Source organism: Rhamphochromis sp. 'chilingali' (assembly GCF_963969265.1).
Source record: "Rhamphochromis sp. 'chilingali' genome assembly, chromosome: 1".
In the NCBI taxonomy this organism is placed as follows: domain Eukaryota; kingdom Metazoa; phylum Chordata; class Actinopteri; order Cichliformes; family Cichlidae; genus Rhamphochromis; species Rhamphochromis sp. 'chilingali'.
The window spans coordinates 20,571,119-20,595,829 of NC_137929.1; the positions used below are offsets into that span (position 1 = coordinate 20,571,119).

Consider the following 24,711-nt stretch of genomic DNA (forward strand, 5'->3'; position numbering starts at 1 on the left):
GCACTGAAGTTTTAGATAAACTAAGCTGAAACCATTAAATAACTAGCCAGCCTGTGCCAGGGATCTGTGTCAGCTGATCCCTGCAACCGTGCACTGAAGTTTTAGATAAACTTGGCTGAAACCATTAAATAACTAACCAGCCTGTACCAGCGATCTGTTTCAGCTGATCCCTGCAACCGTGCACTGAAGTTTTATATAAACTAAGCTGAAACCATTAAATAACTAACCAGCCTGTGCCAGCGATCTGTGTCAGCTGATCCCTGAAACCGTGCACTGAAGTTTTAGATAAAATAAACCAAACCGAAACCATTAAATAACTAACCAGCCTGTGCCAGCGATCTGTGTCAGCTGATCCCTGCAACCGTGCACTGAAGTTTTAGATAAACTAAGCTGAAACCATTAAATAAGTAGCCAGCCTGTACCAGCGATCTGTTTCATCTGATCCCTGCAACCGTGCACTGAAGTCTTAGATCAAATAAACTAACCTGAAACCATTAAATAACCAACCAGCCTGTGCGAGCGATCTGTGTCAGCTGATCCCTGCAACCGTGCACTGAAGTTTTAGATCAAATAAACTAAGCTGAAACCATTAAATAACCAACCAGGCTGTGCCAGAGATCTGTGTCAGCTGATCCTGCGAACGTGGACTGAAGTTTTAGATAAAATAAACCAAACCGAAACCATTAAATAACTAACCAGCCTGTGCCAGCGATCTGTGTCAGCTGATTCCTGCAACCGTGCACTGAAGTTTTAGATAAACTAAGCTGAAACCATTAAATAACTAGCCAGCCTGTGCCAGGGATCTGTGTCAGCTGATCCCTGCAACCGTGCACTGAAGTTTTAGATAAACTTGGCTGAAACCATTAAATAACTAACCAGCCTGTACCAGCGATCTGTTTCAGCTGATCCCTGCAACCGTGCACTGAAGTTTTAGATAAACTAAGCTGAAACCATTAAATAACTAACCAGCCTGTGCCAGCGATCTGTGTCAGCTGATCCCTGCAACCGTGCACTGAAGTTTTAGATAAAATAAACCAAACCGAAACCATTAAATAACTAACCAGCCTGTGCCAGCGATCTGTGTCAGCTGATTCCTGCAACCGTGCACTGAAGTTTTAGATAAACTAAGCTGAAACCATTAAATAACTAGCCAGCCTGTGCCAGGGATCTGTGTCAGCTGATCCCTGCAACCGTGCACTGAAGTTTTAGATAAACTTGGCTGAAACCATTAAATAACTAACCAGCCTGTACCAGCCATCTGTTTCAGCTGATCCCTGCAACCGTGCACTGAAGTTTTATATAAACTAAGCTGAAACCATTAAATAACTAACCAGCCTGTGCCAGCGATCTGTGTCAGCTGATCCCTGCAACCGTGCACTGAAGTTTTAGATAAAATAAACCAAACCGAAACCATTAAATAACTAACCAGCCTGTGCCAGCGATCTGTGTCAGCTGATCCCTGCAACCGTGCACTGAAGTTTTAGATAAACTAAGCTGAAACCATTAAATAACTAGCCAGCCTGTGCCAGGGATCTGTGTCAGCTGATCCCTACAACCGTGCACTGAAGTTTTAGATAAACTTGGCTGAAACCATTAAATAACTAACCAGCCTGTACCAGCGATCTGTTTCAGCTGATCCCTGCAACCGTGCACTGAAGTTTTAGATAAACTAAGCTGAAACCATTAAATAACTAACCAGCCTGTGCCAGCGATCTGTGTCAGCTGATCCCTGCAACCGTGCACTGAAGTTTTAGATAAAATAAACCAAACCGAAACCATTAAATAACTAACCAGCCTGTGCCAGCGATCTGTGTCAGCTGATTCCTGCAACCGTGCCCTGAAGTTTTAGATAAACTAAGCTGAAACCATTAAATAACTAGCCAGCCTGTGCCAGGGATCTGTGTCAGCTGATCCCTGCAACCGTGCACTGAAGTTTTAGATAAACTTGGCTGAAACCATTAAATAACTAACCAGCCTGTACCAGCGATCTGTTTCAGCTGATCCCTGCAACCGTGCACTGAAGTTTTATATAAACTAAGCTGAAACCATTAAATAACTAACCAGCCTGTGCCAGCGATCTGTGTCAGCTGATCCCTGCAACCGTGCACTGAAGTTTTAGATAAAATAAACCAAACCGAAACCATTAAATAACTAACCAGCCTGTGCCAGCGATCTGTGTCAGCTGATCCCTGCAACCGTGCACTGAAGTTTTAGATAAACTAAGCTGAAACCATTAAATAACTAGCCAGCCTGTGCCAGCGATCTGTTTCATCTGATCCCTGCAACCGTGCACTGAAGTTTTAGATAAACTAAGCTGAAACCATTAAATAACTAACCAGCCTGTGCCAGCGATCTGTGTCAGCTGATCCCTGCAACCGTGCAATGAAGTTTTAGATAAAATAAACCAAACCGAAACCATTAAATAACTAACCAGCCTGTGCCAGCGATCTGTGTCAGCTGATTCCTGCAACCGTGCACTGAAGTTTTAGATAAACTAAGCTGAAACCATTAAATAACTAACCAGCCTGTGCCAGCGATCTGTTTCAGCTGATTCCTGCAACCGTGCACTGAAGTTTTTTATGATAAACTAAGTTGAAACCATTTAAATAACTAACCAGCCTGTGACAGCGATCTGTGTCAGCTGATCCCTGCAACCGTGCACTTACGTCTTAGATCAAATAAACTAAGCTGAAACCATTAAATAACTAACCAGCCTGTGCCAGCGATCTGTGTCAGCTGATCCCTGCAACCGTGCACTGAAGTTTTAGATCAAATAAACTAAGCTGAAACCATTAAATAACCAACCAGCCTGTGCCAGAGATCTGTGTCAGCTGATCCCTGCGAACGTGGACTGAAGTTTTAGATCAAATAAACAAAGCTGAAACCATTAAATAACTAACCAGCGATCTGTGTCAGCTGATCACTGCGACCGTGCACTGAAGTTTTAGATCAAATAAACTAAGTTGAAACCATTAAATAACTAACCAGCCTGTGCCAGCGATCTGTGTCAGCTGATCCCTGCAACCGTGCACTGAAGTCTTAGATCAAATAAACTAAGCTGAAACCATTAAATAACTAACCAGCCTGTGCCAGCGATCTGGGTCAGCTGATCCCTGCGAACGTGGACTGAAGTTTTAGATCAAATAAACAAAGCTGAAACCATTAAATAACTAACCAGCGATCTGTGTCAGCTGATCCCTGCGACCGTGCACTGAAGTTTTAGATAAAATAAACTAAGTTGAAACCATTAAATAACTAACCAGCCTGTGCCAGCGATCTGTGTCAGCTGATCCCTGCAACCGTGCACTGAAGTCTTAGATCAAATAAACAAAGCTTAAACCATTAAATAACTAACCAGCCTGTGCCAGCGATCTGGGTCAGCTGATCCTTGCGAACGTGGACTGAAGTTTTAGATCAAATAAACAAAGCTGAAACCATTAAATAACTAACCAGCCTGTGCAAGGGATCTGTGCCAGCGATCTTTTTCAGCTGAATTTTGCGAACGTGCACTGAAGTCTTAGATCAAATAAACTAACCTGAAACCATTAAATAACCAACCAGGCTGTGCCAGAGATCTGTGTCAGCTGATCCCTGCGAACGTGGACTGAAGTTTTAGATCAAATAAACTAACCTGAAACCATTAAATAACCAACCAGGCTGTGCCAGAGATCTGTGTCAGCTGATCCCTGCGAACGTGCACTGAAGTTTTAGATAAAATAAACCAAACCGAAACCATTAAATAACTAACCAGCCTGTGCCAGCGATCTGTGTCAGCTGATTCCTGCAACCGTGCACTGAAGTTTTAGATAAACTAAGCTGAAACCATTAAATAACTAGCCAGCCTGTGCCAGGGATCTGTGTCAACTGATCCCTGCAACCGTGTACTGAAGTTTTAGATAAACTTGGCTGAAACCATTAAATAACTAACCAGCCTGTACCAGCGATCTGTTTCAGCTGATCCCTGCAACCGTGCACTGAAGTTTTAGATAAACTAAGCTGAAACCATTAAATAACTAACCAGCCTGTGCCAGCGATCTGTGTCAGCTGATCCCTGCAACCGTGCACTGAAGTTTTAGATAAAATAAACCAAACCGAAAACCATTAAATAACTAACCAGCCTGTGCCAGCGATCTGTGTCAGCTGATTCCTGCAACCGTGCACTGAAGTTTTAGATAAACTAAGCTGAAATCATTAAATAACTAGCCAGCCTGTGCCAGGGATCTGTGTCAGCTGATCCCTGCAACCGTGCACTGAAGTTTTAGATAAACTAAGCTGAAACCATTAAATAACTAGCCAGCCTGTTCCAGCGATCTGTTTCATCTGATCCCTGCAACCGTGCACTGAAGTTTTAGATAAACTAAGCTGAAACCATTAAATAACTAACCAGCCTGTGCCAGCGATCTGTGTCAGCTGATCCCTGCAACCGTGCACTGAATTTTTAGAGAAAATAAACTAAGTTGAAACAATTAAATAACTAACCAGCCTGTGCCAGGGATCTTTGTCAGCTGATCTTTGCGACCATGCACTGAAGTCTTAGATCAAATAAACTAACCTGAAACCATTAAATAACTAACCAGCCTGTGCCAGCGATCTGTGTCAGCTGATCCCTGCAACCGTGCACTGAAGTTTTAGATCAAATAAACTAAGCTGAAACCATTAAATAACCAACCAGGCTGTGCCAGCGATCTGTGTCAGCTGATCCCTGCAACCGTGCACTGAAGTTTTAGAGAAAATAAACTAAGTTGAAACCATTAAATAACTAACCAGCGTGTGTCAGGGATCTGTGTTAGCTGATCCCTGCAACCGTGCACTGAAGTTTTAGAGAAAATAAACTAAGTTGAAACCATTAAATAACTAACCAGCCTGTGCCAGGGATCTGTGTCAGCTGATCTTTGCGACCATGCACTGAAGTCTTAGATCAAATAAACTAAGTTGAAACCATTTAAATAACTAACCAGCCTGTGACAGCGATCTGTGTCAGCTGATCCCTGCAAGCGTGCACTGAAGTTTTAGATCAAATAAACTAAGCTGAAACCATTAAATAACTAACCAGCCTGTGCCAGCGATCTGTGTCAGCGGATCCCTGCGACCGTGCACTGAAGTTTTAGATAAAATAAACTAAGTTGAAACCATTAAATAACTAACCAGCCTGTGGAAGGGATCTGTGTCAGCTGATCCCTGCAACCGCGCACTGAAGTTTTAGATAAACTTGGCTGAAACCATTAAATAACTAACCAGCCTGTACCAGCGATCTGTTTCAGCTGATCCCTGCAATCGTGCACTGAAGTTTTAGATCAAATAAACTAAGTTAAAACCATTAAATAACTAACCAGCCTGTGCCAGGGATCTGTGTCAGCTGATCCCTGCAACCGTGCACTGAAGTTTTAGATAAACTAAGTTGAAACCATTAAATAACTAACCAGCCTGTGCCAACGATCTGTGTCAGCTGATCCCTGCAACCGTGCACTGAAGTTTTAGATAAACTAAGCTGAAACAATTAAATAACTAACCAGCCTGTGCTAGCGATCTGTGTCAGCTGATCCCTGCGAACGTGGACTGAAGTTTTAGATCAAATAAACCAAACCTAAACCATTAAATAACTAACCAGCCTGTGCAAGCGATCTGTGTCAGCTGATCCCTGCAACCGTGCACTGAAGTTTTAGATTAAATAAACCAAACCTAAACCATTAAATAACTAACCAGCCTGTGCCAGCGATCTGTGTCAGCTGATCCCTGCAACCGTGCACTGAAGTTTTAGATAAACTAAGCTGAAACCATTAAATAACTAACCAGTCTCTACCAGCGATTCTGTGTCAGCTGATCCCTGCAACCGTGCACTGAAGTTTTAGATTAAATAAACCAAACCTAAACCATTAAATAAATAACCAGCCTGTGCCAGCGATCTGTGTCAGCTGATCCCTGCAACCGTGCACTGAAGTTTTAGATAAACTAAGCTGAAACAATTAAATAACTAACCAGCCTGTGCCAGCGATCTGTTTCAGCTGATCTTTGCGAATGTGCACTGAAGTCTTAGATCAAAATAAACTAAGCTGAAACCACGAAATAACTAACCAGCCTGTGCCAGCGATCTGTGTCAGCTGATCCCTGCAACCGTGCACTTACGTCTTAGATCAAATAAACTAAGCTGAAACCATTAAATAACTAACCAGCCTGTGCCAGCGATCTGTGTCAGCTGATCCCTGCAACCGTGCACTGAAGTTTTAGATCAAATAAACCAAACCGAAACCATTAAATAACTAACCAGCCTGTGCCAGCGATCTGTGTCAGCTGATTCCTGCAACCGTGAACTGAAGTTTTAGATAAACTAAGTTGAAACCATTAAATAACTAACCAGCCTGTGCCAACGATCTGTGTCAGCTGATCCCTGCAACCGTGCACTGAAGTTTTAGATAAACTAAGCTGAAACAATTAAATAACTAACCAGCCTGTGCCAGCGATCTGTGTCAGCTGATCCCTGCGAACGTGGACTGAAGTTTTAGATCAAATAAACCAAACCTAAACCATTAAATAACTAACCAGCCTGTGCAAGCGATCTGTGTCAGCTGATCCCTGCAACCGTGCACTGAAGTTTTAGATTAAATAAACCAAACCTAAACCATTAAATAACTAACCAGCCTGTGCCAGCGATCTGTGTCAGCTGATCCCTGCAACCGTGCACTGAAGTTTTAGATAAACTAAGCTGAAACCATTAAATAACTAACCAGTCTGTACCAGCGATTCTGTGTCAGCTGATCCCTGCAACCCTGCACTGAAGTTTTAGATTAAATAAACCAACCCTAAACCATTAAATAACTAACCAGCCTGTGCCAGCGATCTGTGTCAGCTGATCCCTGCAACCGTGCACTGAAGTTTTAGATAAACTAAGCTGAAACAATTAAATAACTAACCAGCCTGTGCCAGCGATCTGTTTCAGCTGATCTTTGCGAATGTGCACTGAAGTCTTAGATCAAAATAAACTAAGCTGAAACCACGAAATAACTAACCAGCCTGTGCCAGCGATCTGTGTCAGCTGATCCCTGCAACCGTGCACTTACGTCTTAGATCAAATAAACTAAGCTGAAACCATTAAATAACTAACCAGCCTGTGCCAGCGATCTGTGTCAGCTGATCCCTGCAACCGTGCACTTACGTCTTAGATCAAATAAACTAAGCTGAAACCATTAAATAACTAACCAGCCTGTGCCAGCGATCTGTGTCAGCTGATCCCTGCAACCGTGCACTTACGTCTTAGATCAAATAAACTAAGCTGAAACCATTAAATAACTAACCAGCGATCTGTGTCAGCTGATCCCTGCGACCGTGCACTGAAGTTTTTGATAAAATAAACTAAGCTGAAACCATTAAATAACTAACCAGCGATCTGTGTCAGCGGATCCCTGCGACCGTGCACTGAAGTTTAAGATAAAATAAACTAAGTTGAAACCATTAAATAACTAACCAGCCTGTGCAAGGGATCTGTGCCAGCGATCTGTTTCAGCTGATCTTTGCGAACGTGCACTGAAGTCTTAGATCAAATAAACTAACCTGAAACCATTAAATAACCAACCAGCCTGTGCGAGCGATCTGTGTCAGCTGATCCCTGCAACCGTGCACTGAAGTTTTAGAGAAAATAAACTAAGTTGAAACCATTAAATAACTAACCAGCCTGTGCCAGGAATCTTTGTCAACTGACCCCTGCAACCGTGCACTGAATTTTTAGAGAAAATAAACTAAGTTGAAACCATTAAATAACTAACCAGCGTGTGTCAGGGATCTGTGTTAGCTGATCCCTGCAAATGTGCACTGAAGTTTTACAGAAAATAAAGTAAGCTGAAACAATTAAATAACTAACCAGCCTGTGCCAGGGATCTGTGTCAGCTGATCTTTGCGACCATGAACTGAAGTCTTAGATCAAATAAACTAACCTGAAACCATTAAATAACTAACCAGCCTGTGCGAGCGATCTGTGTCAGCTGATCCCTGCAACCGTGCACTGAAGTTTTAGATCAAATAAACTAAGCTGAAACCATTAAATAACCAACCAGGCTGTGCCAGAGATCTGTGTCAGCTGATCCCTGCAACCGTGCACTGAAGTTTTAGATCAAATAAACTAAGCTGAAACCATTAAATAACTAACCAGCGATCTGTGTCAGCTGATCCCTGCGACCGTGCACTGAAGTTTTAGATAAAATAAACTAAGTTGAAACCATTAAATAACTAACCAGCCTGTGCAAGGGATCTGTGTCAGCGGATCCCTGCGACCGTGCACTGAAGTTTTAGATAAACTTGGCTGAAACCATTAAATAACTAACCAGCCTGTACCAGCGATCTGTGTCAGCTGATCCCTGCAACCGTGCACTGAAGTTTTAGATAAAATAAACCAAACCGAAACCATTAAATAACTAACCAGCCTGTGCCAGCGATCTGTGTCAGCTGATTCCTGCAACCGTGCACTGAAGTTTTAGATAAACTAAGCTGAAATCATTAAATAACTAGCCAGCCTGTGCCAGGGATCTGTGTCAGCTGATCCCTGCAACCGTGCACTGAAGTTTTAGATAAACTAAGCTGAAACCATTAAATAACTAGCCAGCCTGTACCAGCGATCTGTTTCATCTGATCCCTGCAACCGTGCACTGAAGTTTTAGATAAACTAAGCTGAAACCATTAAATAACTAACCAGCCTGTGCCAGCGATCTGTGTCAGCTGATCCCTGCAACCGTGCACTGAAGTTTTAGATAAAATAAACCAAACCGAAACCATTAAATAACTAACCAGCCTGTGCCAGCGATCTGTGTCAGCTGATTCCTGCAACCGTGCACTGAAGTTTTAGATAAACTAAGCTGAAACCATTAAATAACTAACCAGCCTGTGCCAGCGATCTGTTTCAGCTGATTCCTGCAACCGTGCACTGAAGTTTTTTATGATAAACTAAGTTGAAACCATTTAAATAACTAACCAGCCTGTGACAGCGATCTGTGTCAGCTGATCCCTGCAACCGTGCACTGAAGTTTTAGATCAAATAAACTAAGCTGAAACCATTAAATAACTAACCAGCCTGTGCCAGCGATCTGTGTCAGCTGATCCCTGCAACCGTGCACTTACGTCTTAGATCAAATAAACTAAGCTGAAACCATTAAATAACTAACCAGCCTGTGCCAGCGATCTGTGTTAGCTGATCCCTGCAACCGTGCACTGAAGTTTTAGATAAACTAAGCTGAAACCATTAAATAACTAACCAGCCTGTTCCAGCGATCTGTTTCAGCTGATTCCTGCAACCGTGCACTGAAGTTTTTTATGATAAACTAAGTTGAAACCATTTAAATAACTAACCAGCCTGTGACAGCGATCTGTGTCAGCTGATCCCTGCAACCGTGCACTGAAGTTTTAGATCAAATAAACTAAGCTGAAACCATTAAATAACTAACCAGCCTGTGCCAGCGATCTGTGTCAGCTGATCCCTGCAACCGTGCACTTACGTCTTAGATCAAATAAACTAAGCTGAAACCATTAAATAACTAACCAGCCTGTGCCAGCGATCTGTGTCAGCTGATCCCTGCAACCGTGCACTTACGTCTTAGATCAAATAAACTAAGCTGAAACCATTAAATAACCAACCAGCCTGTGCCAGAGATCTGTGTCAGCTGATCCCTGCAACCGTGGACTGAAGTTTTAGATCAAATAAACAAAGCTGAAACCATTAAATAACTAACCAGCGATCTGTGTCAGCTGATCACTGCGACCGTGCACTGAAGTTTTAGATAAAATAAACTAAGTTGAAACCATTAAATAACTAACCAGCCTGTGCCAGCGATCTGTGTCAGCTGATGCCTGCAACCGTGCACTGAAGTCTTAGATCAAATAAACTAAGCTGAAACCATTAAATAACTAACCAGCCTGTGCCAGCGATCTGGGTCAGCTGATCCCTGCGAACGTGGACTGAAGTTTTAGATCAAATAAACAAAGCTGAAACCATTAAATAACTAACCAGCGATCTGTGTCAGCGGATCCCTGCGACCGTGCACTGAAGTTTAAGATAAAATAAACTAAGTTGAAACCATTAAATAACTAACCAGCCTGTGCCAGCGATCTGTGTCAGCGATCTGTTTCAGCTGATCTTTGCGAACGTGCACTGAAGTCTTAGATCAAATAAACTAACCTGAAACCATTAAATAACCAACCAGGCTGTGCCAGAGATCTGTGTCAGCTGATCCCTGCGACCGTGCACTGAAGTTTTAGATCAAATAAACTAAGCTGAAACCACTGAATAACTAACCAGCCTGTGCCAGCGATCTGTGTCAGCTGATCCCTGCAACCGTGCACTGAAGTTTTAGAGAAAATAAACTAAGTTGAAACCATTAAATAACTAACCAGCCTGTGCCAGGGATCTGTGTCAGCTGATCTTTGCGACCATGCACTGAAGTCTTAGATCAAATAAACTAACCTGAAACCATTTAAATAACTAACCAGCCTGTGACAGCGATCTGTGTTAGCTGATCCCTGCAAGCGTGCACTGAAGTTTTAGATCAAATAAACTAAGCTGAAACCATTAAATAACTAACCAGCCTGTGCCAGGGATCTGTGTCAGCTGATCCCTGCAACCGTGCACTGAAGTTTTAGATAAACTAAGCTGAAACCATTAAATAACTAGCCAGCCTGTGCCAGCGATCTGTTTCATCTGATCCCTGCAACCGTGCACTGAAGTTTTAGATAAACTAAGCTGAAACCATTAAATAACTAACCAGCCTGTGCCAGCGATCTGTGTCAGCTGATCCCTGCAACCGTGCACTGAAGTTTTAGATAAAATAAACCAAACCGAAACCATTAAATAACTAACCAGCCTGTGCCAGCGATCTGTGTCAGCTGATTCCTGCAACCGTGCACTGAAGTTTTAGATAAACTAAGTTGAAACCATTAATTTGACATTTTCAGCCTGTATCATTTGAAATTTAAAATGAATCAGCTGTACTGTATTGTGAGGTGAAGCACTCGCCGATCCTCTTCTCGATCTCCCTTGATTCATTTTGGCCTTTTAAACAAAGGAACCAACGTTTTGTAGAGGAGTGAAGTGAAGTTTTCGATGTTTCTTCGTCAACTGTCGTTTGTCCTGCACAGAGATGCTGCTGTAGATGTGTCTCTAGCTGTGTCTGGATACAATGAAACATGCTGGAACTAAGTGCTTGTGTTGCACAGTTCTACTAAACATTCCATTTCATGCATGCTCCGCCCACATGGTCAGGAATGTCAGGTGCTGCATCTCCAAATGCTGCTCCCGTTGCCTAGCAATAACAGCTGTTTACTTTTTGGGGTCTGGTTCATTGTTTAATAAAGAAAACATGTCCAAGTATTGGGTGCTGAGGCTCAGCGCATATTCTAGCCTGCTGTGTGGGTGGGCAGCTAGAAATCACTGGTGGGCAACATGAGTGAGGAGAAAACTGGAGCAGCCAAGCAGGGAGCTGCAGGTTGCTGGTTTGAGTCTCTGTTCAGATGCTGGTGTCTCCTCTCTCTGAGATGTCTGCAAACTGTCCCAGATAAAACAATAAGGATAATAAACAAACACGTGACTAAAATAACAATTATGACTCTGATGTGTTTCATGTGTAGCAGGATGGCCTCTATACAGCAGTCGCTGCAAGCATCCACATCGCCACACTTACTATTCTTTAAGCAGGCGTGCTGGGCTCCTCCTAAGGAAAGTTTGAAACTTCATTTCCTTCATGCTGGTGAACTTTTTACCAAATATTTTCATCAAAGCTTCTCCATCACTGACAGGGATTGTTTGGATCTTCACACTCATCTCCACCAACCCTAAAAAATGAGTCTCACTTTGCTCATATAATGCCAGGAGTGTCTCCATATTCCACAAAAGTCTATGCAAACATGTAACAGTATCCCATATTCATAGAAATATTATTGATATTATAACAAAAGCTGTCACCAACACAATTGTCCCAAGTGCTTTTTTTTTATTAGTTATTGCAAATGCTTGACTGCAGTTCTTGCTAGATGACAAAACCACTTATTAGGTTTAGAAGGAAATGACTTTTTCTACATGAGGTAAAGTTGGAGAGCTGTTTCCCCAAACTAAATGAAATCATCATTTGAAAAACTACAATCTGTATTTACTCTGAACATCTGTGTTAACATTTGAAATTGGAAACATGTAAGTGTAACAAACATGTTAAAACATAAGAAATCAGGAAGGGGCATGTATAGGAATTTCTTTTACTTATGCATTAATCACATTATTTTATTGTATGATACCTTGGTGCCACTGGATTTTAACATGTCTCACACTCATACAGTAAGACAAATGCTGGGGGTCTAGTAAGGAAGTTGGGGGAAGCAGACAACTCCACAGGAAGAGTCTTTTGTGTCTTTGAGGACTCTGGTAGGAAGCAAGGGAGTGTGAACCTTAAGGTGTGAAACAGCTGTGTACTGCCTTTTGTTCCTGGAGAAGGTATTTAACTGAGAGCCATGCTAGGCTCAGGGAGACTCTGCTGACCGTCTGTCCCGCGGTCATGCAGGGACTTCATCAAGCTTGCTTGTCTGTTCTTTGTGTGTTTTGATTAAAGAATGTTAGCTACCGCTCGTCTGCAGGCTTTATTTAAATGGAAAACTTCCACAACAGGCAAAAAAAAAAAAAGCTTTTTGCTAAAAAAAAAAAAAAAGATTTAAAGCAGAAGTTTTTTGCACTGCATTTTAAAATGAAAACATATTGCATTTATTTGCAATTAAAAACACACAGAGCAGAAAGTGTGTTACTGTTTTACATCCACAGACACACAAGAAAAGAAGCAGGCAACATGAGGTCAAGTTATGGCAATTTTATTTTTGTATGTCAGTACATGCATTCAGAATAGAGTTTTTAAAAAACAAACAAACGTCCCAAGTAAAGTTTGGGGGGATTTTTGTGAAAGAAAGGTTGAGAGAGGGGGAAGGAGGAAGATGCTGCTGGGTCAGTTCTTTCTCAGCAGTCTGCTCCAGAATCCCCTCCTGTCCTCAGCTTGCTTTTCTTTTGCCTTCAGCTCTTTTAAGGTTTTGTTGAGCTGCTCCTCGGCATCTTTAAATGTTTCTTTCAGCTGCTGTTTGGCCAGTTTCCCTTTGTGTTTGAGGAGCTCTTTAGCTTCCTTTTTGTGCTTTTGTATTTCTTTAAGTTCATCTTTGCAGCCTTTCTTGGTCACCGTCGTTTCTTTCTTGAATACCTTCAACTCAATTTTCCCTTCTGCAAGTTCCTCTTGCACTTTCATCAGTTCCTCCTTCATGTTTTGAGTGTAACTCTTTGTATCTTCCATTTCTTTCTTTGCTTCCTGTATTTTAATTTTCTCTTCCTCCAACACTTTTTGAGCTTCCAACAATTCTTTCTTCATATTTTCAATCTCATTTTCTGTCTCGTGTTTACATTTTTTCTCCTCTTCAAGTTGTTGCTTCACATGCAGTAATTCCTTCCTTAGTGTTTCAGCTTCAGCCATTACATTTGCAGCGTCTTGTGTTGCCAACTGCATTTTGCTTTTTTCCTCTTCAAAAGCTTCCTGCACCTCCTGTAATTCCTGCATCACATTTCCTGCCTCCTTCTTTGCAGTTTGATATTTATTTTTGGCTTCTTGTGCTGTGCTTTTCTCTTCCTCCAATGCTTTTTGAGCTTGCAACAGTTCTTTCTTCATGTTTTCATTCTCGTTTTCTGCCTGTTGTTTTCTCATCTTCTCTCCTTTAAGTTTGAGACCCACATCCTGTAATTCCTGCAATACTACTTCAGTTTCAAACTTTGAATTTTTAGCTTCTCCTCTTGATTTTTCTGCCTCTTCTTTTAATTTGACATTTTCAGCCTGTATCATTTGAAATTTAAAATGAATCAGCTGTACTGTATTGTGAGGTGAAGCACTCGCCGATCCTCTTCTCGATCTCCCTTGATTCATTTTGGCCTTTTAAACAAAGGAACCAACGTTTTGTAGAGGAGTGAAGTGAAGTTTTCGATGTTTCTTCGTCAACTGTCGTTTGTCCTGCACAGAGATGCTGCTGTAGATGTGTCTCTAGCTGTGTCTGGATACAATGAAACATGCTGGAACTAAGTGCTTGTGTTGCACAGTTCTACTAAACATTCCATTTCATGCATGCTCCGCCCACATGGTCAGGAATGTCAGGTGCTGCATCTCCAAATGCTGCTCCCGTTGCCTACACTCTAAGAAATAAAACTGATAATTACTTAAATATTTTGGTGCAACACTTTTACACTCAAAAATAATGAGTAAATGCAAAAACAATCACATCTCTTAAATACACCTTATTAATTGAGTAAATCCAACTAAAATGGAATAAGTTGTTATGAACAATTAAAGATGTTACAGTAACATACAAAATTGAGTAAATACAATTGAAAATGTAAGTCAAAACAACAGTAACCAAAAGTTCAAAATACATAAAATATTAATTAGGAAATGCTGAAATGCTTGGCACATTTAACCAACACCATTACAATTATTTGTTTTTAAATAATGGTTCAATTTACTTAATATTTTTAAGTTAACTTAAGCAAAAACGTTAATTACAATTAAGTGTTATATATATATATATATATATATATATATATATATATATATATATATATATATATATATATATATATATATATATATACATACATACATACATACATACATACATACATACATACACACACACACACACACACACACACACACACACACTCTCACACACACACACACACACACACACACACACCCCACAGGAAAAAAGAACCACGTCAGTTCAACATTGTTCACAATGATTTATTTTAAACAGCTTTTTTGTGAATCAGATTTTAGCAGATTCCTTCTCTGAACACAGTGAGCTGAAATCTGTTCTACATTCAGTGGATAGAACTTGGATAAAATTTCAGTCACAACAGCCTTATATAATAAAATTGCATCCAAACTGGCATATTGATGCTAACAACAAGAAAAATGTACCTGCCATACAAAGAATAAAAGTGGCTCAAGTGAACGCAGTGCTTTACCTTTTCAGAAAAGGTCAAATGGCAAAAATAAAATTAAGATCCCAAAAAAATATAAATCCTGAAAAAAAAAAGAAAGACATTTTGCACTGTGACATAGTTTTTGAACATCTTATTTTGATTCCAAAAAATTGGGAAGATTATAACTAAAGAGTGACCAAAAAACATCCATAATTTAAATAAAAAGGTTTCAAAAAGGATTGCGCTAAAAAAAACAAAAAAAAAAACAAACAGAAGATACTCTCCCATTTACACCTTAATGTGAATCTGGAAAGTTAATACAAAAACACAGTTTATGGTACAAACATTATTTATGAACAGGAATGTCAACACAATGTAATTCCGCAACTGAACCTTTTGATGAGCATTACATGTCACTTAACAAGTCTAACACTTTAAGAACAGCCCTGTGAAATTTTGTCTACAATGAACAGAGGTCATTTTTCAGTCTTTGAACCTGGACAGAAAGGTTTCCTGGATCCAGCTCCATGAACACTTTTTGAAATGCTTCAAATGTGCATTTGAAATTCTTGGGGTATTTCAGATCCAGAGCATAGCACAGTCCCAAAAGATAGCAACAGGCTTTGCTCAGATTCCCAAGTTTGCCCAGAACAGTAACGCCTTCAATAACAATACCCACATCAGTAGGTTCGCCTGACCTGTCTTGATTCTGCAGCAGGTAAATCTTCATCACCTCCTCAGCCAAAGCCTCTTCAACGAAGACAGCATCAGCACCGTCCTTTAAAAAGAGAAAGAACTGTTTTCAGCTCACATATTTCCAAACATTGAAACAAAAAGTTTCATTTGTATGACATCACCGGTACTCATAATATGTGGACACTGCTCCAAAATCTTTGAGCAAATGCTATTCTTTTGTATGCTTTGAAGTGTTTGCTTTTTTTCTTTAGAACAGTATCTTAAAACTTTTCTATGATCTCACAAGCTAAAATAAACTACTAATATTCCTAAAACAGATTTATTGCGCCAACCTCAAAGGTTTTGATTAAGGCACTTGGATCCTCTCCCAGATGGTCAATGAGACATTTGATGATGACTTCTCGTTTTTTCTCGATGGAATTTCCACTCTGTAAAACAGGAAGTCTCAACTGAGGCAAAATTTGCACATTTAAAACATGACTTACCATTTCTAGCTTAAACATAACTATTTTTTTTCTGTTGTTGACCTGTTTTCACACCCACCATCAAGGTAAGAACACCTGTGGAGCTAAAATATTGAACAGAAACCTAAGAAAAGCCGTTTTTAGTGGAAGGGCCTCTTCAATGCTGTGTTGGAACGTTTTTGTGGTTAGAAAATGCAATCTTCCTTACCTGAAGCAGAAGGTTTAACTGTGCTCTGTGGCGTTGTCCAGCAGCACCTTTCTTGGCTTGAAACAAGGACAGGAGTTTGGATGAATACAAATCCAACGATGACATGAACTTTGGTTCAAGGTTCAGGGTCGTGATCCTATGAAACTCTGCACTGACCTGGATGGGAGAGGACAAAAAACCAAGGACAAAAAATCTGAAGGCCAAAATTCTGATTCAATCAAAAAAAAAAAAAATCTTTAAGTGGAACTACCATTTTTTGCAACCTGGACCTTATTTTCTAACATGCAAAAGATAAATTTACTCATCCAGACATAAATCCATATAAGTGGAGTTGTTCAGTATGCAGACTAAAGCCTTAACATAAAGTATTATCTTCCACTAAGCTTCTAAATTTTATGTTATGAATTGCTTGCACTATTTCCCTGTGAGATTGTATAATCTTTGAGGGAAGAGGCGGAGCCAGGTTGCCCTCTGAACCATCGTCTGCCAGGCAGCGATGCGAGAGGAACACACCTCCACTGAAGTGGCGCAAATATTCAGAATCGCGTCAGCGGCTTTACAGAGAAAGCCTTTCAGCTCCTCTGGCAGCTCTGCTTCCTCCACCTTCCTGGAGATGACAAACGCTAGCAAGGCAGTATTGTTAGTCACTGCAGCTGACTGAACAGTGCATTGATGTGCGCGATCAGTGAACCTTGCTATCAGCTGGTCAAGTTTGGCGGGATGGGCCGGTTGCTGTCCAACGACCTTGGTCATTTTGGTGCCGAAAACTGAAGCGAGGCTCGGCTCTAGAGGGGGAACAGGCGGAAAACTCCGGTCTGTGAAGCCCTCTGTGAAGCCCTAGGTAGAGACCGCGCTCTAATCTTCGCTGGCTCTGCTGCTGCCTCAGAGAGGTAGGTCATCACCGCCGGGAACTGGGGCCAGATGGGATCTGGGCAACGAGAGTGAGCAGAGCCATACCTTCCCGCCAGATCATCCAATGGGGGGGTGGAGCAGGCTGAGGGACGGAAAGTCCCTTCTCACCAGCTGCCTCCTGGATGATGCCAGGCAGATCCAGGAGCAGCGCACCAACAACTGGGAGCGGCGTCCTCGCCGACATGTGAAGGCCAGGGGTGGATGAGCATCCCTTGAAAAAGGCTGACCTCCACTGCTTTTCCTCTGGCGGGAGGAGCTAACAGGAGCGGCAATAGGATTAAGGTGTGAGGGCGAGGTCTGCATGGTGAGGACCGAGGCAGCCCACGCAGACGGCATGTCGGTCATACGACATGATGTAGCCGGTCTGGCAGGATGGACACAGACGGATGGTCTCGCTGGACATCTTCTGGCTGGCTGAAGAAAAACGGCAGAGTCGATTTCCTGGTCTCACCATAACTTATACTAGACCAGGGTGAGGCCCACACAGCAGGTGGGCGTGGAATAAAATACTTCAGTGCTGCGCACACAAGGGGAATACCCACTTAAAGGGCTGCGCCTATACTCATAGAATCTGGGGTTACAATACGTAACCAACGTTTCATAAAAATATTAAATTACTCTTCACTCTTTACTCTTCAGTAAAATCTAGTCTGTCGTTATGTGCTCCAGAGTTAGATAAGTGAGACAAAGGCACTTTGCAATCAGCCCAGTCATTCTTCAGTCAGGTTACATTAGCTTAGCCTAAAACAAGTTAAGTGAACGGAAATTATTTATCGTTCCATAGGCTTGGGAATGGTTTCAATAAGAACCATTCTGGTTTTGATTCAGATTCCTCATTCTGATTCAAATTCCTAGCGATTCTAGAGTCTTATGACAAATTAAAGCAACCTGGCTGCTGCAAGATCATCAAAATCACTAGGATGGTAGCAACATGTTTTTTCTCACTTCTCTTATGATGGGGGATCTAACAGACCAAATTTTATTTACAAGTGGATATCCCTTTAAATGTACACTTACTTGGGAGACGTCAAACAACGCCGGCCATCTGTCCTTGATGTCGCTGACACTCAGCTGTTGGCTGATAATATCATGTCTTCTATGTGCAAAGGTTTTGCACATTAAATCCTTGATGGCTGTGCTGTTTTTCTTCTTACACTCATCAATCAGTTGTTGTCGCTCCAGCTCTTGCTGTTCTTTACCATCTTGTCCTGGATAGTGTGGCAGAAACAGCACTTCTCCTTTCCGCGCCTTCTTTATGTTCTTCGCTGGAGCCTTGTCATCAGGGTGCTTGTTCTTCAGTGAGTTGCAAGTAACCTCTGGAACTCCAAGACTTCGTAACTTTGACCTGTAATTTCCCATCTTGTATTTAAGACTATACATCCATCCCATCCAGCCATTACGACTGCCTGGCTCTGTCAGACACGGGTGCTTTTTGACCAGAGCCTCTGCCACTTCTCCAATCTGAAGGCCAGTAGGGTAGGCTGTGTAGCTGTACATATAATCAGCTAATTTTTCCATTATATCTGACTTGACTGAAGTATTGTTCAGCACAGTGCCATTTTGAACAAAGACTTCATTGGCATTTTTCAGTACAGTCTCTGTTGCCACAGAGAAAAGTGGAATGACAATTTCATCTGGCCATGTAGTCTTTAGAGGACTTTGAAGAGGGGAGAGTATGACAGTGTTGTCTGAAGACAGAGATGATCCATCTGTTTGGTCCTCTGTGGTTTTATAGGTTGAAGAGCTTGAACTTTCATTCAGTGAACTTACATCTGAGGGATTTTCACACTGAGGAATCAATGTAAGCACTACTGATGGAATGACCACAGCTTTGACTGTACCCCTATCTTTGATTTGGTTGGGAGAATGAAGTGTAAAGAAATCTCCAAATGAGTCATCATAATAGTGCAATATGAAATCCTCAACTAGCCCAAATGTCTCTCTCACTGTCTCATGCAACTCCTCAACAGTCCTGGGTATTCCTGAAGAGAGCACAAGCTTCTCACTCTGTTGTCCAAAAATTACTTTCAAGGCAACGGAGTCCATCTGCAGAATAAAAACCACAAGAAAAAAGAAAAAGAAAGGGGGTATCTCAGTCTTTCCCCTTACACTAACAAACAATGTGACGTTTTATTGACACCATTTGCTTGCCTTCAACACGATATGGTGTTAAGGGGTAAGTGTCACCAAGTACTCTGGGATGTATTAAGGTCATTTTCCCAGAAGGATCCAGAATAAATGCCCTAAAATGTTCATCATACCAGCTGTTGAGCAACTTCACAATGAAAAGAAATTCATTGCTTAAGACAACAATCTGTAAAATCTCCACAAAGTCAGGTAAGCCACAAGTAGATCCATGAGGCAAAACCATTCCTGAGGCATATTTAGTTCCATGATGAGTCAGAGAGTTGGTCAAATTCACATAGGCTTGTGTTGGATAAAGTTCCTTGAGACACTGCTGTATTTCTACATCAAGCAGTTCCAATGGAAGAGATGATACTTTAGTGACACACACTGATGGCTTCAATGCATTACCATCTGAATAGTATGCCATCATCATCTGGTGCTTTGAGGCAAGTGACAATAGTACATTTCTGAAGCTGTTTGTGTGTTTAACAACCTTCTTAAAGAAACTATGTTTACCCTCAAAGCGCATAGTCCAGAGGCATACTAATGGACCAAATCCTCTGATCAAGTCAGGATAATGCTCCAAAAAATGGTGTTTTGGAGTTAGTTTTTGCTCTGGGAAAACCTCCAATAGCCTGTTGCGATGTTCAGATATAAGTGTGTCCAAGTAGCAAATACTTTCCTCTCTGTGACTAGGGGACACAACAAGTTCAGTTATATCTTTTAGAGTCATAAGAACTTGCCATGCTTCATCATTTTTGGGAATCTTTTCCCCAATAATAAAAGGTAATAGTCTCAATAACGTCCAATTTTCATGTGCGTTGCCACCAATGCTTTTGCGAGTGGAAAAATTTAGGGGGATGATTTGGGGGCGATCTGTTTTATCGGTCCATTTGTAAGGAAATTCTGTTATGAAGTTATTGAGTTCAGTTAAGGAAAAGTAACGTTTACGGATAAACACATGAAGGCATAATGCTAATTCTAGTGGAATTATGCCTTCAAAAAAGGTCGTGCAAAAGATCTGGAGGATACCCTGTGACAAAATGGAAATATTTTAATTTCCCCGTTAATGGACAACCTTTCTTCACACCACAAAAATGAACCGAGGAGGAATTTTCCTTTATGGTTTGGACATGTAGATCATAGTTCTCTTTTGTTCTTGGTGGAAAAGCTCCTGAACGAACTTCTTTTTGCTGAAAGTCTGAATGGTCTCCAAGGCAAAATCTACAGATGTAATGTCCAGAAAAGCTTTCCACGAGTCCACTAAGAGAATGAGCGCCAAGATTGTCAGCACAAACACAAAAAACAGTGCCCCTGATATATCTACCAAGCTGTGAACAAAAAATCCCGTCTCTCTCTAATGTTATGAGATCCTTTAAAAGTGGCTCGAGAACAGTTTCATAGCCAAAAGTTTTAACATCACTTGCCTTACACAGGAGAGCCAATTGAATTGATGTTAGCTGTGATCTCAGTTCAGTTGGTATATCAGCAAGTACCCAGTACACAGCTGTGACTTTGTGTTTTTTTCTTGAAGTCCCAAGTGGATTACAAATTTCAAAGTCATCCACATTGAGAACAAGGGAAATACTTAAGTCCTCAATAGCACAAAGTTGGTTTTGCTTGAAATATTGTCCATCGTGGAAAGAGGATAACTGTGAAGTGTTCAAATGTCTAGTTAATATACTGTTAACATCTTCTTTACTCAGTAACAGCTGCAAGGACTGAAGAATAGGCACATACTGAAAAGTGGAATTCTTTTCTGGATCCAAACAGTATTCTACTGGTTCAATAACACAGAAGTTTTCCTTGAAATATTTCTGTCTCTTATATCTTGAAGCAAAGGGACCATCAGGACTAAGGGCTGCACATAAAGGACTACAGTGACATATTTTTTCAGCCAATTCACTGACAAAAGACTGATCAATATTACAGTTATTCTTAATAAGAATATCACTTATTGACTTTGGAATATACTGAAGTGATAATGTGCAGATATAACTGAGCTGTTCTACCAAGTCATCCACACATTTACCAGAAACATTATAGATGCTTTCCAGTTTTAACAAGAGCACACCAATATTTTTCAAAATTTCATTTGTTGTTTCCCTTTCACAACCAAGTTCAGTGGTGACATCCAAGTCCTCGTGATCTTCTAATTCCAGTGCTGGTAAGACGATTTCATTAGATGTACTGACAGTTTGCTTTGAAATCAAGTTAGTTTTAAAGTGCTTCCATGAACAAAATCTGTGCTTTCGACTTCTGTGAGTCGCATAAGTCCCACAAATGTTTGTCTTAAACTCACAACCATCAAAAACACACTCTATGGTTTCATGGCTTTTCAAATGGGAATTTATATGTTGAAAATAGTCTTTTGTGTTTGGGTAAAAAGAGTCACAGATTTTACATCTAATAGTTGGAAGGACCTCACACTCTTCCGTTTCATGCGAACTGTGAGACCTAGACAAGTGTGAGCGTAAGGCACCCCATGTCTTAAAAGAGCAAGGACAATTCAAATGAAGACAGGGTATGGAATAGCCATGACCAAATGTACCATGTTTCACTCGATAATGTTTGAGTAGTGACACTTTTGATGACTCCTCATGTTTGCAGAGTTTACACTGCCATCTCATCACCTGTGACCTAAAAAATTGTGAGAAAATATGTCTCACAGTATGAAGATGACAGAATGGTGTATAACCATATTTACGCAGTTTTTGTATGATTAACTGATTGAATAACCAATACTCACTACCAATTCAGGTGGAGGATACAACTTACAAATAAGTCAACATGGAACAAAGTACAATACTTAACCACATTGAAATAATCTGAATCACATCACCATGCTGTATAAATAAAAAGATAGTATGGTGACACTAGATGACAGACCATGAACTCATCAATATATTTACCGAACTGAAAAATTCTCAAAATTTAGATTTGGCATTTGTATGACTAAAATAACCCACCACAAAACCAGTATAAATATTTAGGTGGTATCACCATCCACTACTCAGCTTGTATAAAACAATATCATATCATTCCAAAATTTAACACATCAAGTCCTCTGAGTAAAATTACCTGCTTTACTTTGTAGTTGATGCAGATTTTTTTCTCCTGGTGGTGAAGATGGTGCTGAAAAAATACAAATCAAAACTTTATCATTACAAAACATGTCACTGAGTAATCTGCCATAACATCAATCTCTTATAAGAAATTTTAGCTTGGATTGAAATAAACATTTATTTATGTAAATTGGGAGTAACTATACTGGAAATGATGGTACTTTTGGCTTGACCCAAAAGACCAAAGCTTTTTTTTTTTCCATTATTTTCTGGGATCTGAAAGGAAGTAGGGCCCCGAGTCTAAATTTACTTAAGGCCCCATAGTACTTTGGACCGGCCCTGGATGAGGTAATCTGCTGACCCGGGCGGTCCTCTCAGCGTTCTCTCAAAAACTGGCCCTGTTCAGGACAAAGCTGAAAGCAGCGTCTTATATGCTCTGAAAGACCCCACATAGAACAAGAAAGCTAAGCAGCATGGTTGCTGCTATGAACTGTTCCGCGGGCAGGTCTTCTTAGTTACCAAAGCCATTGATGACGTCTGTTCATCTCCTCCTGAACAACCTGACAGAGTGAGTCAGGCCGCGTGACTACCGCAGCTCCCGTCACCGTGACTCAACAGGGCCATTTTCTAGAAATGTCTGAGCACACCTGCTTTCACGTGGTTCCTAAAATGCCCCCGATTAAACGGTCAGGTCGCTGGTACCGGGACATTCCGGTCAAATTACCCGGAACGCAGATAGCGACTCAGAACGTAAAAGGATAAAAGGGCGCGGTTTCCCGCCGCCTTTACTGGAAGACGGGTTGCAAACTTAAATTAACGTGCACAAACACGCTGCGAAAAGTGAGCCACCATGACAAACGCTTTCTTCAGAACATGTTATAAAAGAACGGTGTGGATAAAGACAGCTAATGTAAGAATGGTCACTTACCTGAAAACGTTACCAAGTCTGCAGTGGATGTGTGTCTGTCTCGTTCAACGTGCAGAAAATCTCCCATGAGGCCATGCTCCTCGCGCGCGGTACATGCCAAAGGTCATTAGTCTTACTCAAAGTTTTAAGTTAGTATTGGGGGACAAAATTATATTGATTTTGAACCATTAATAATTAAAGTTAAAGACAATGATAAATATGAATACCAGTCTCTCAGTTATTTTGAGTACTTTCTATGAGATATATTGAGTAGATTTAAATAATGCACCCTGTGTTTCAAATACAGAATTTTTTCTTTTAAATAAACTTGAACAAAAGAACTCAGTTCAACTCAAAAACTGGTGTTGAAAATTTAAGCATTCTTTTCAGTATTTTCAACTCAAGATAACACGTTTGTGATTTTCAAAGATTTAATCAAGGTCATCTAACTTAGAATTATAATGATATTTACTAAGCCCCTGAATAATTTTTTAGGGTGTAGCAATAACAGCTGTTTACTTTTTGGGGTCTGGTTCATTGTTTAATAAAGAAAACATGTCCAAGTATTGGGTGCTGAGGCTCAGCGCATATTCTAGCCTGCTGTGTGGGTGGGCAGCTAGAAATCACTGGTGGGCAACATGAGTGAGGAGAAAACTGGAGCAGCCAAGCAGGGAGCTGCAGGTTGCTGGTTTGAGTCTCTGTTCAGATGCTGGTGTCTCCTCTCTCTGAGATGTCTGCAAACAGTCCCAGATAAAACAATAAGGATAATAAACAAACACGTGACTAAAATAACAATTATGACTCTGATGTGTTTCATGTGTAGCAGGATGGCCTCTATACAGCAGTCGCTGCAAGCATCCACATCGCCACACTTACTATTCTTTAAGCAGGCGTGCTGGGCTCCTCCTAAGGAAAGTTTGAAACTTCATTTCCTTCATGCTGGTGAACGTTTTACCAAATATTTTCATCAAAGCTTCTCCATCACTGACAGGGATTGTTTGGATCTTCACACTCATCTCCACCAACCCTAAAAAATGAGTCTCACTTTGCTCATATAATGCCAGGAGTGTCTCCATATTCCACAAAAGTCTATGCAAACATGTAACAGTATCCCATATTCATAGAAATATTATTGATATTATAACAAAAGCTGTCACCAACACAATTGTCCCAAGTGCTTTTTTTTATTAGTTATTGCAAATGCTTGACTGCAGTTCTTGCTAGATGACAAAACCACTTATTAGGTTTAGAAGGAAATGACTTTTTCTACATGAGGTAAAGTTGGAGAGCTGTTTCCCCAAACTAAATGAAATCATCATTTGAAAAACTACAATCTGTATTTACTCTGAACATCTGTGTTAACA

At 40.9% G+C, this 24,711-nt stretch overlaps 1 long non-coding RNA gene across 1 annotated transcript; it reads right to left on the reverse strand.

Moving 5' to 3' along the window:
- Nucleotides 1–18,891: 18,891 nt before the first annotated feature.
- LOC308395127 lies at nt 18,892–23,408 on the reverse strand. The gene is made up of 3 exons (XR_013971337.1): nt 23,369–23,408; nt 22,457–22,510; nt 18,892–19,294 (listed from the first exon to the last, which is right to left on the reverse strand). It is a non-coding gene; the product is annotated as an uncharacterized lncRNA (long non-coding RNA).
- Between the last annotated feature and the right edge of the window lie 1,303 nt (nt 23,409–24,711).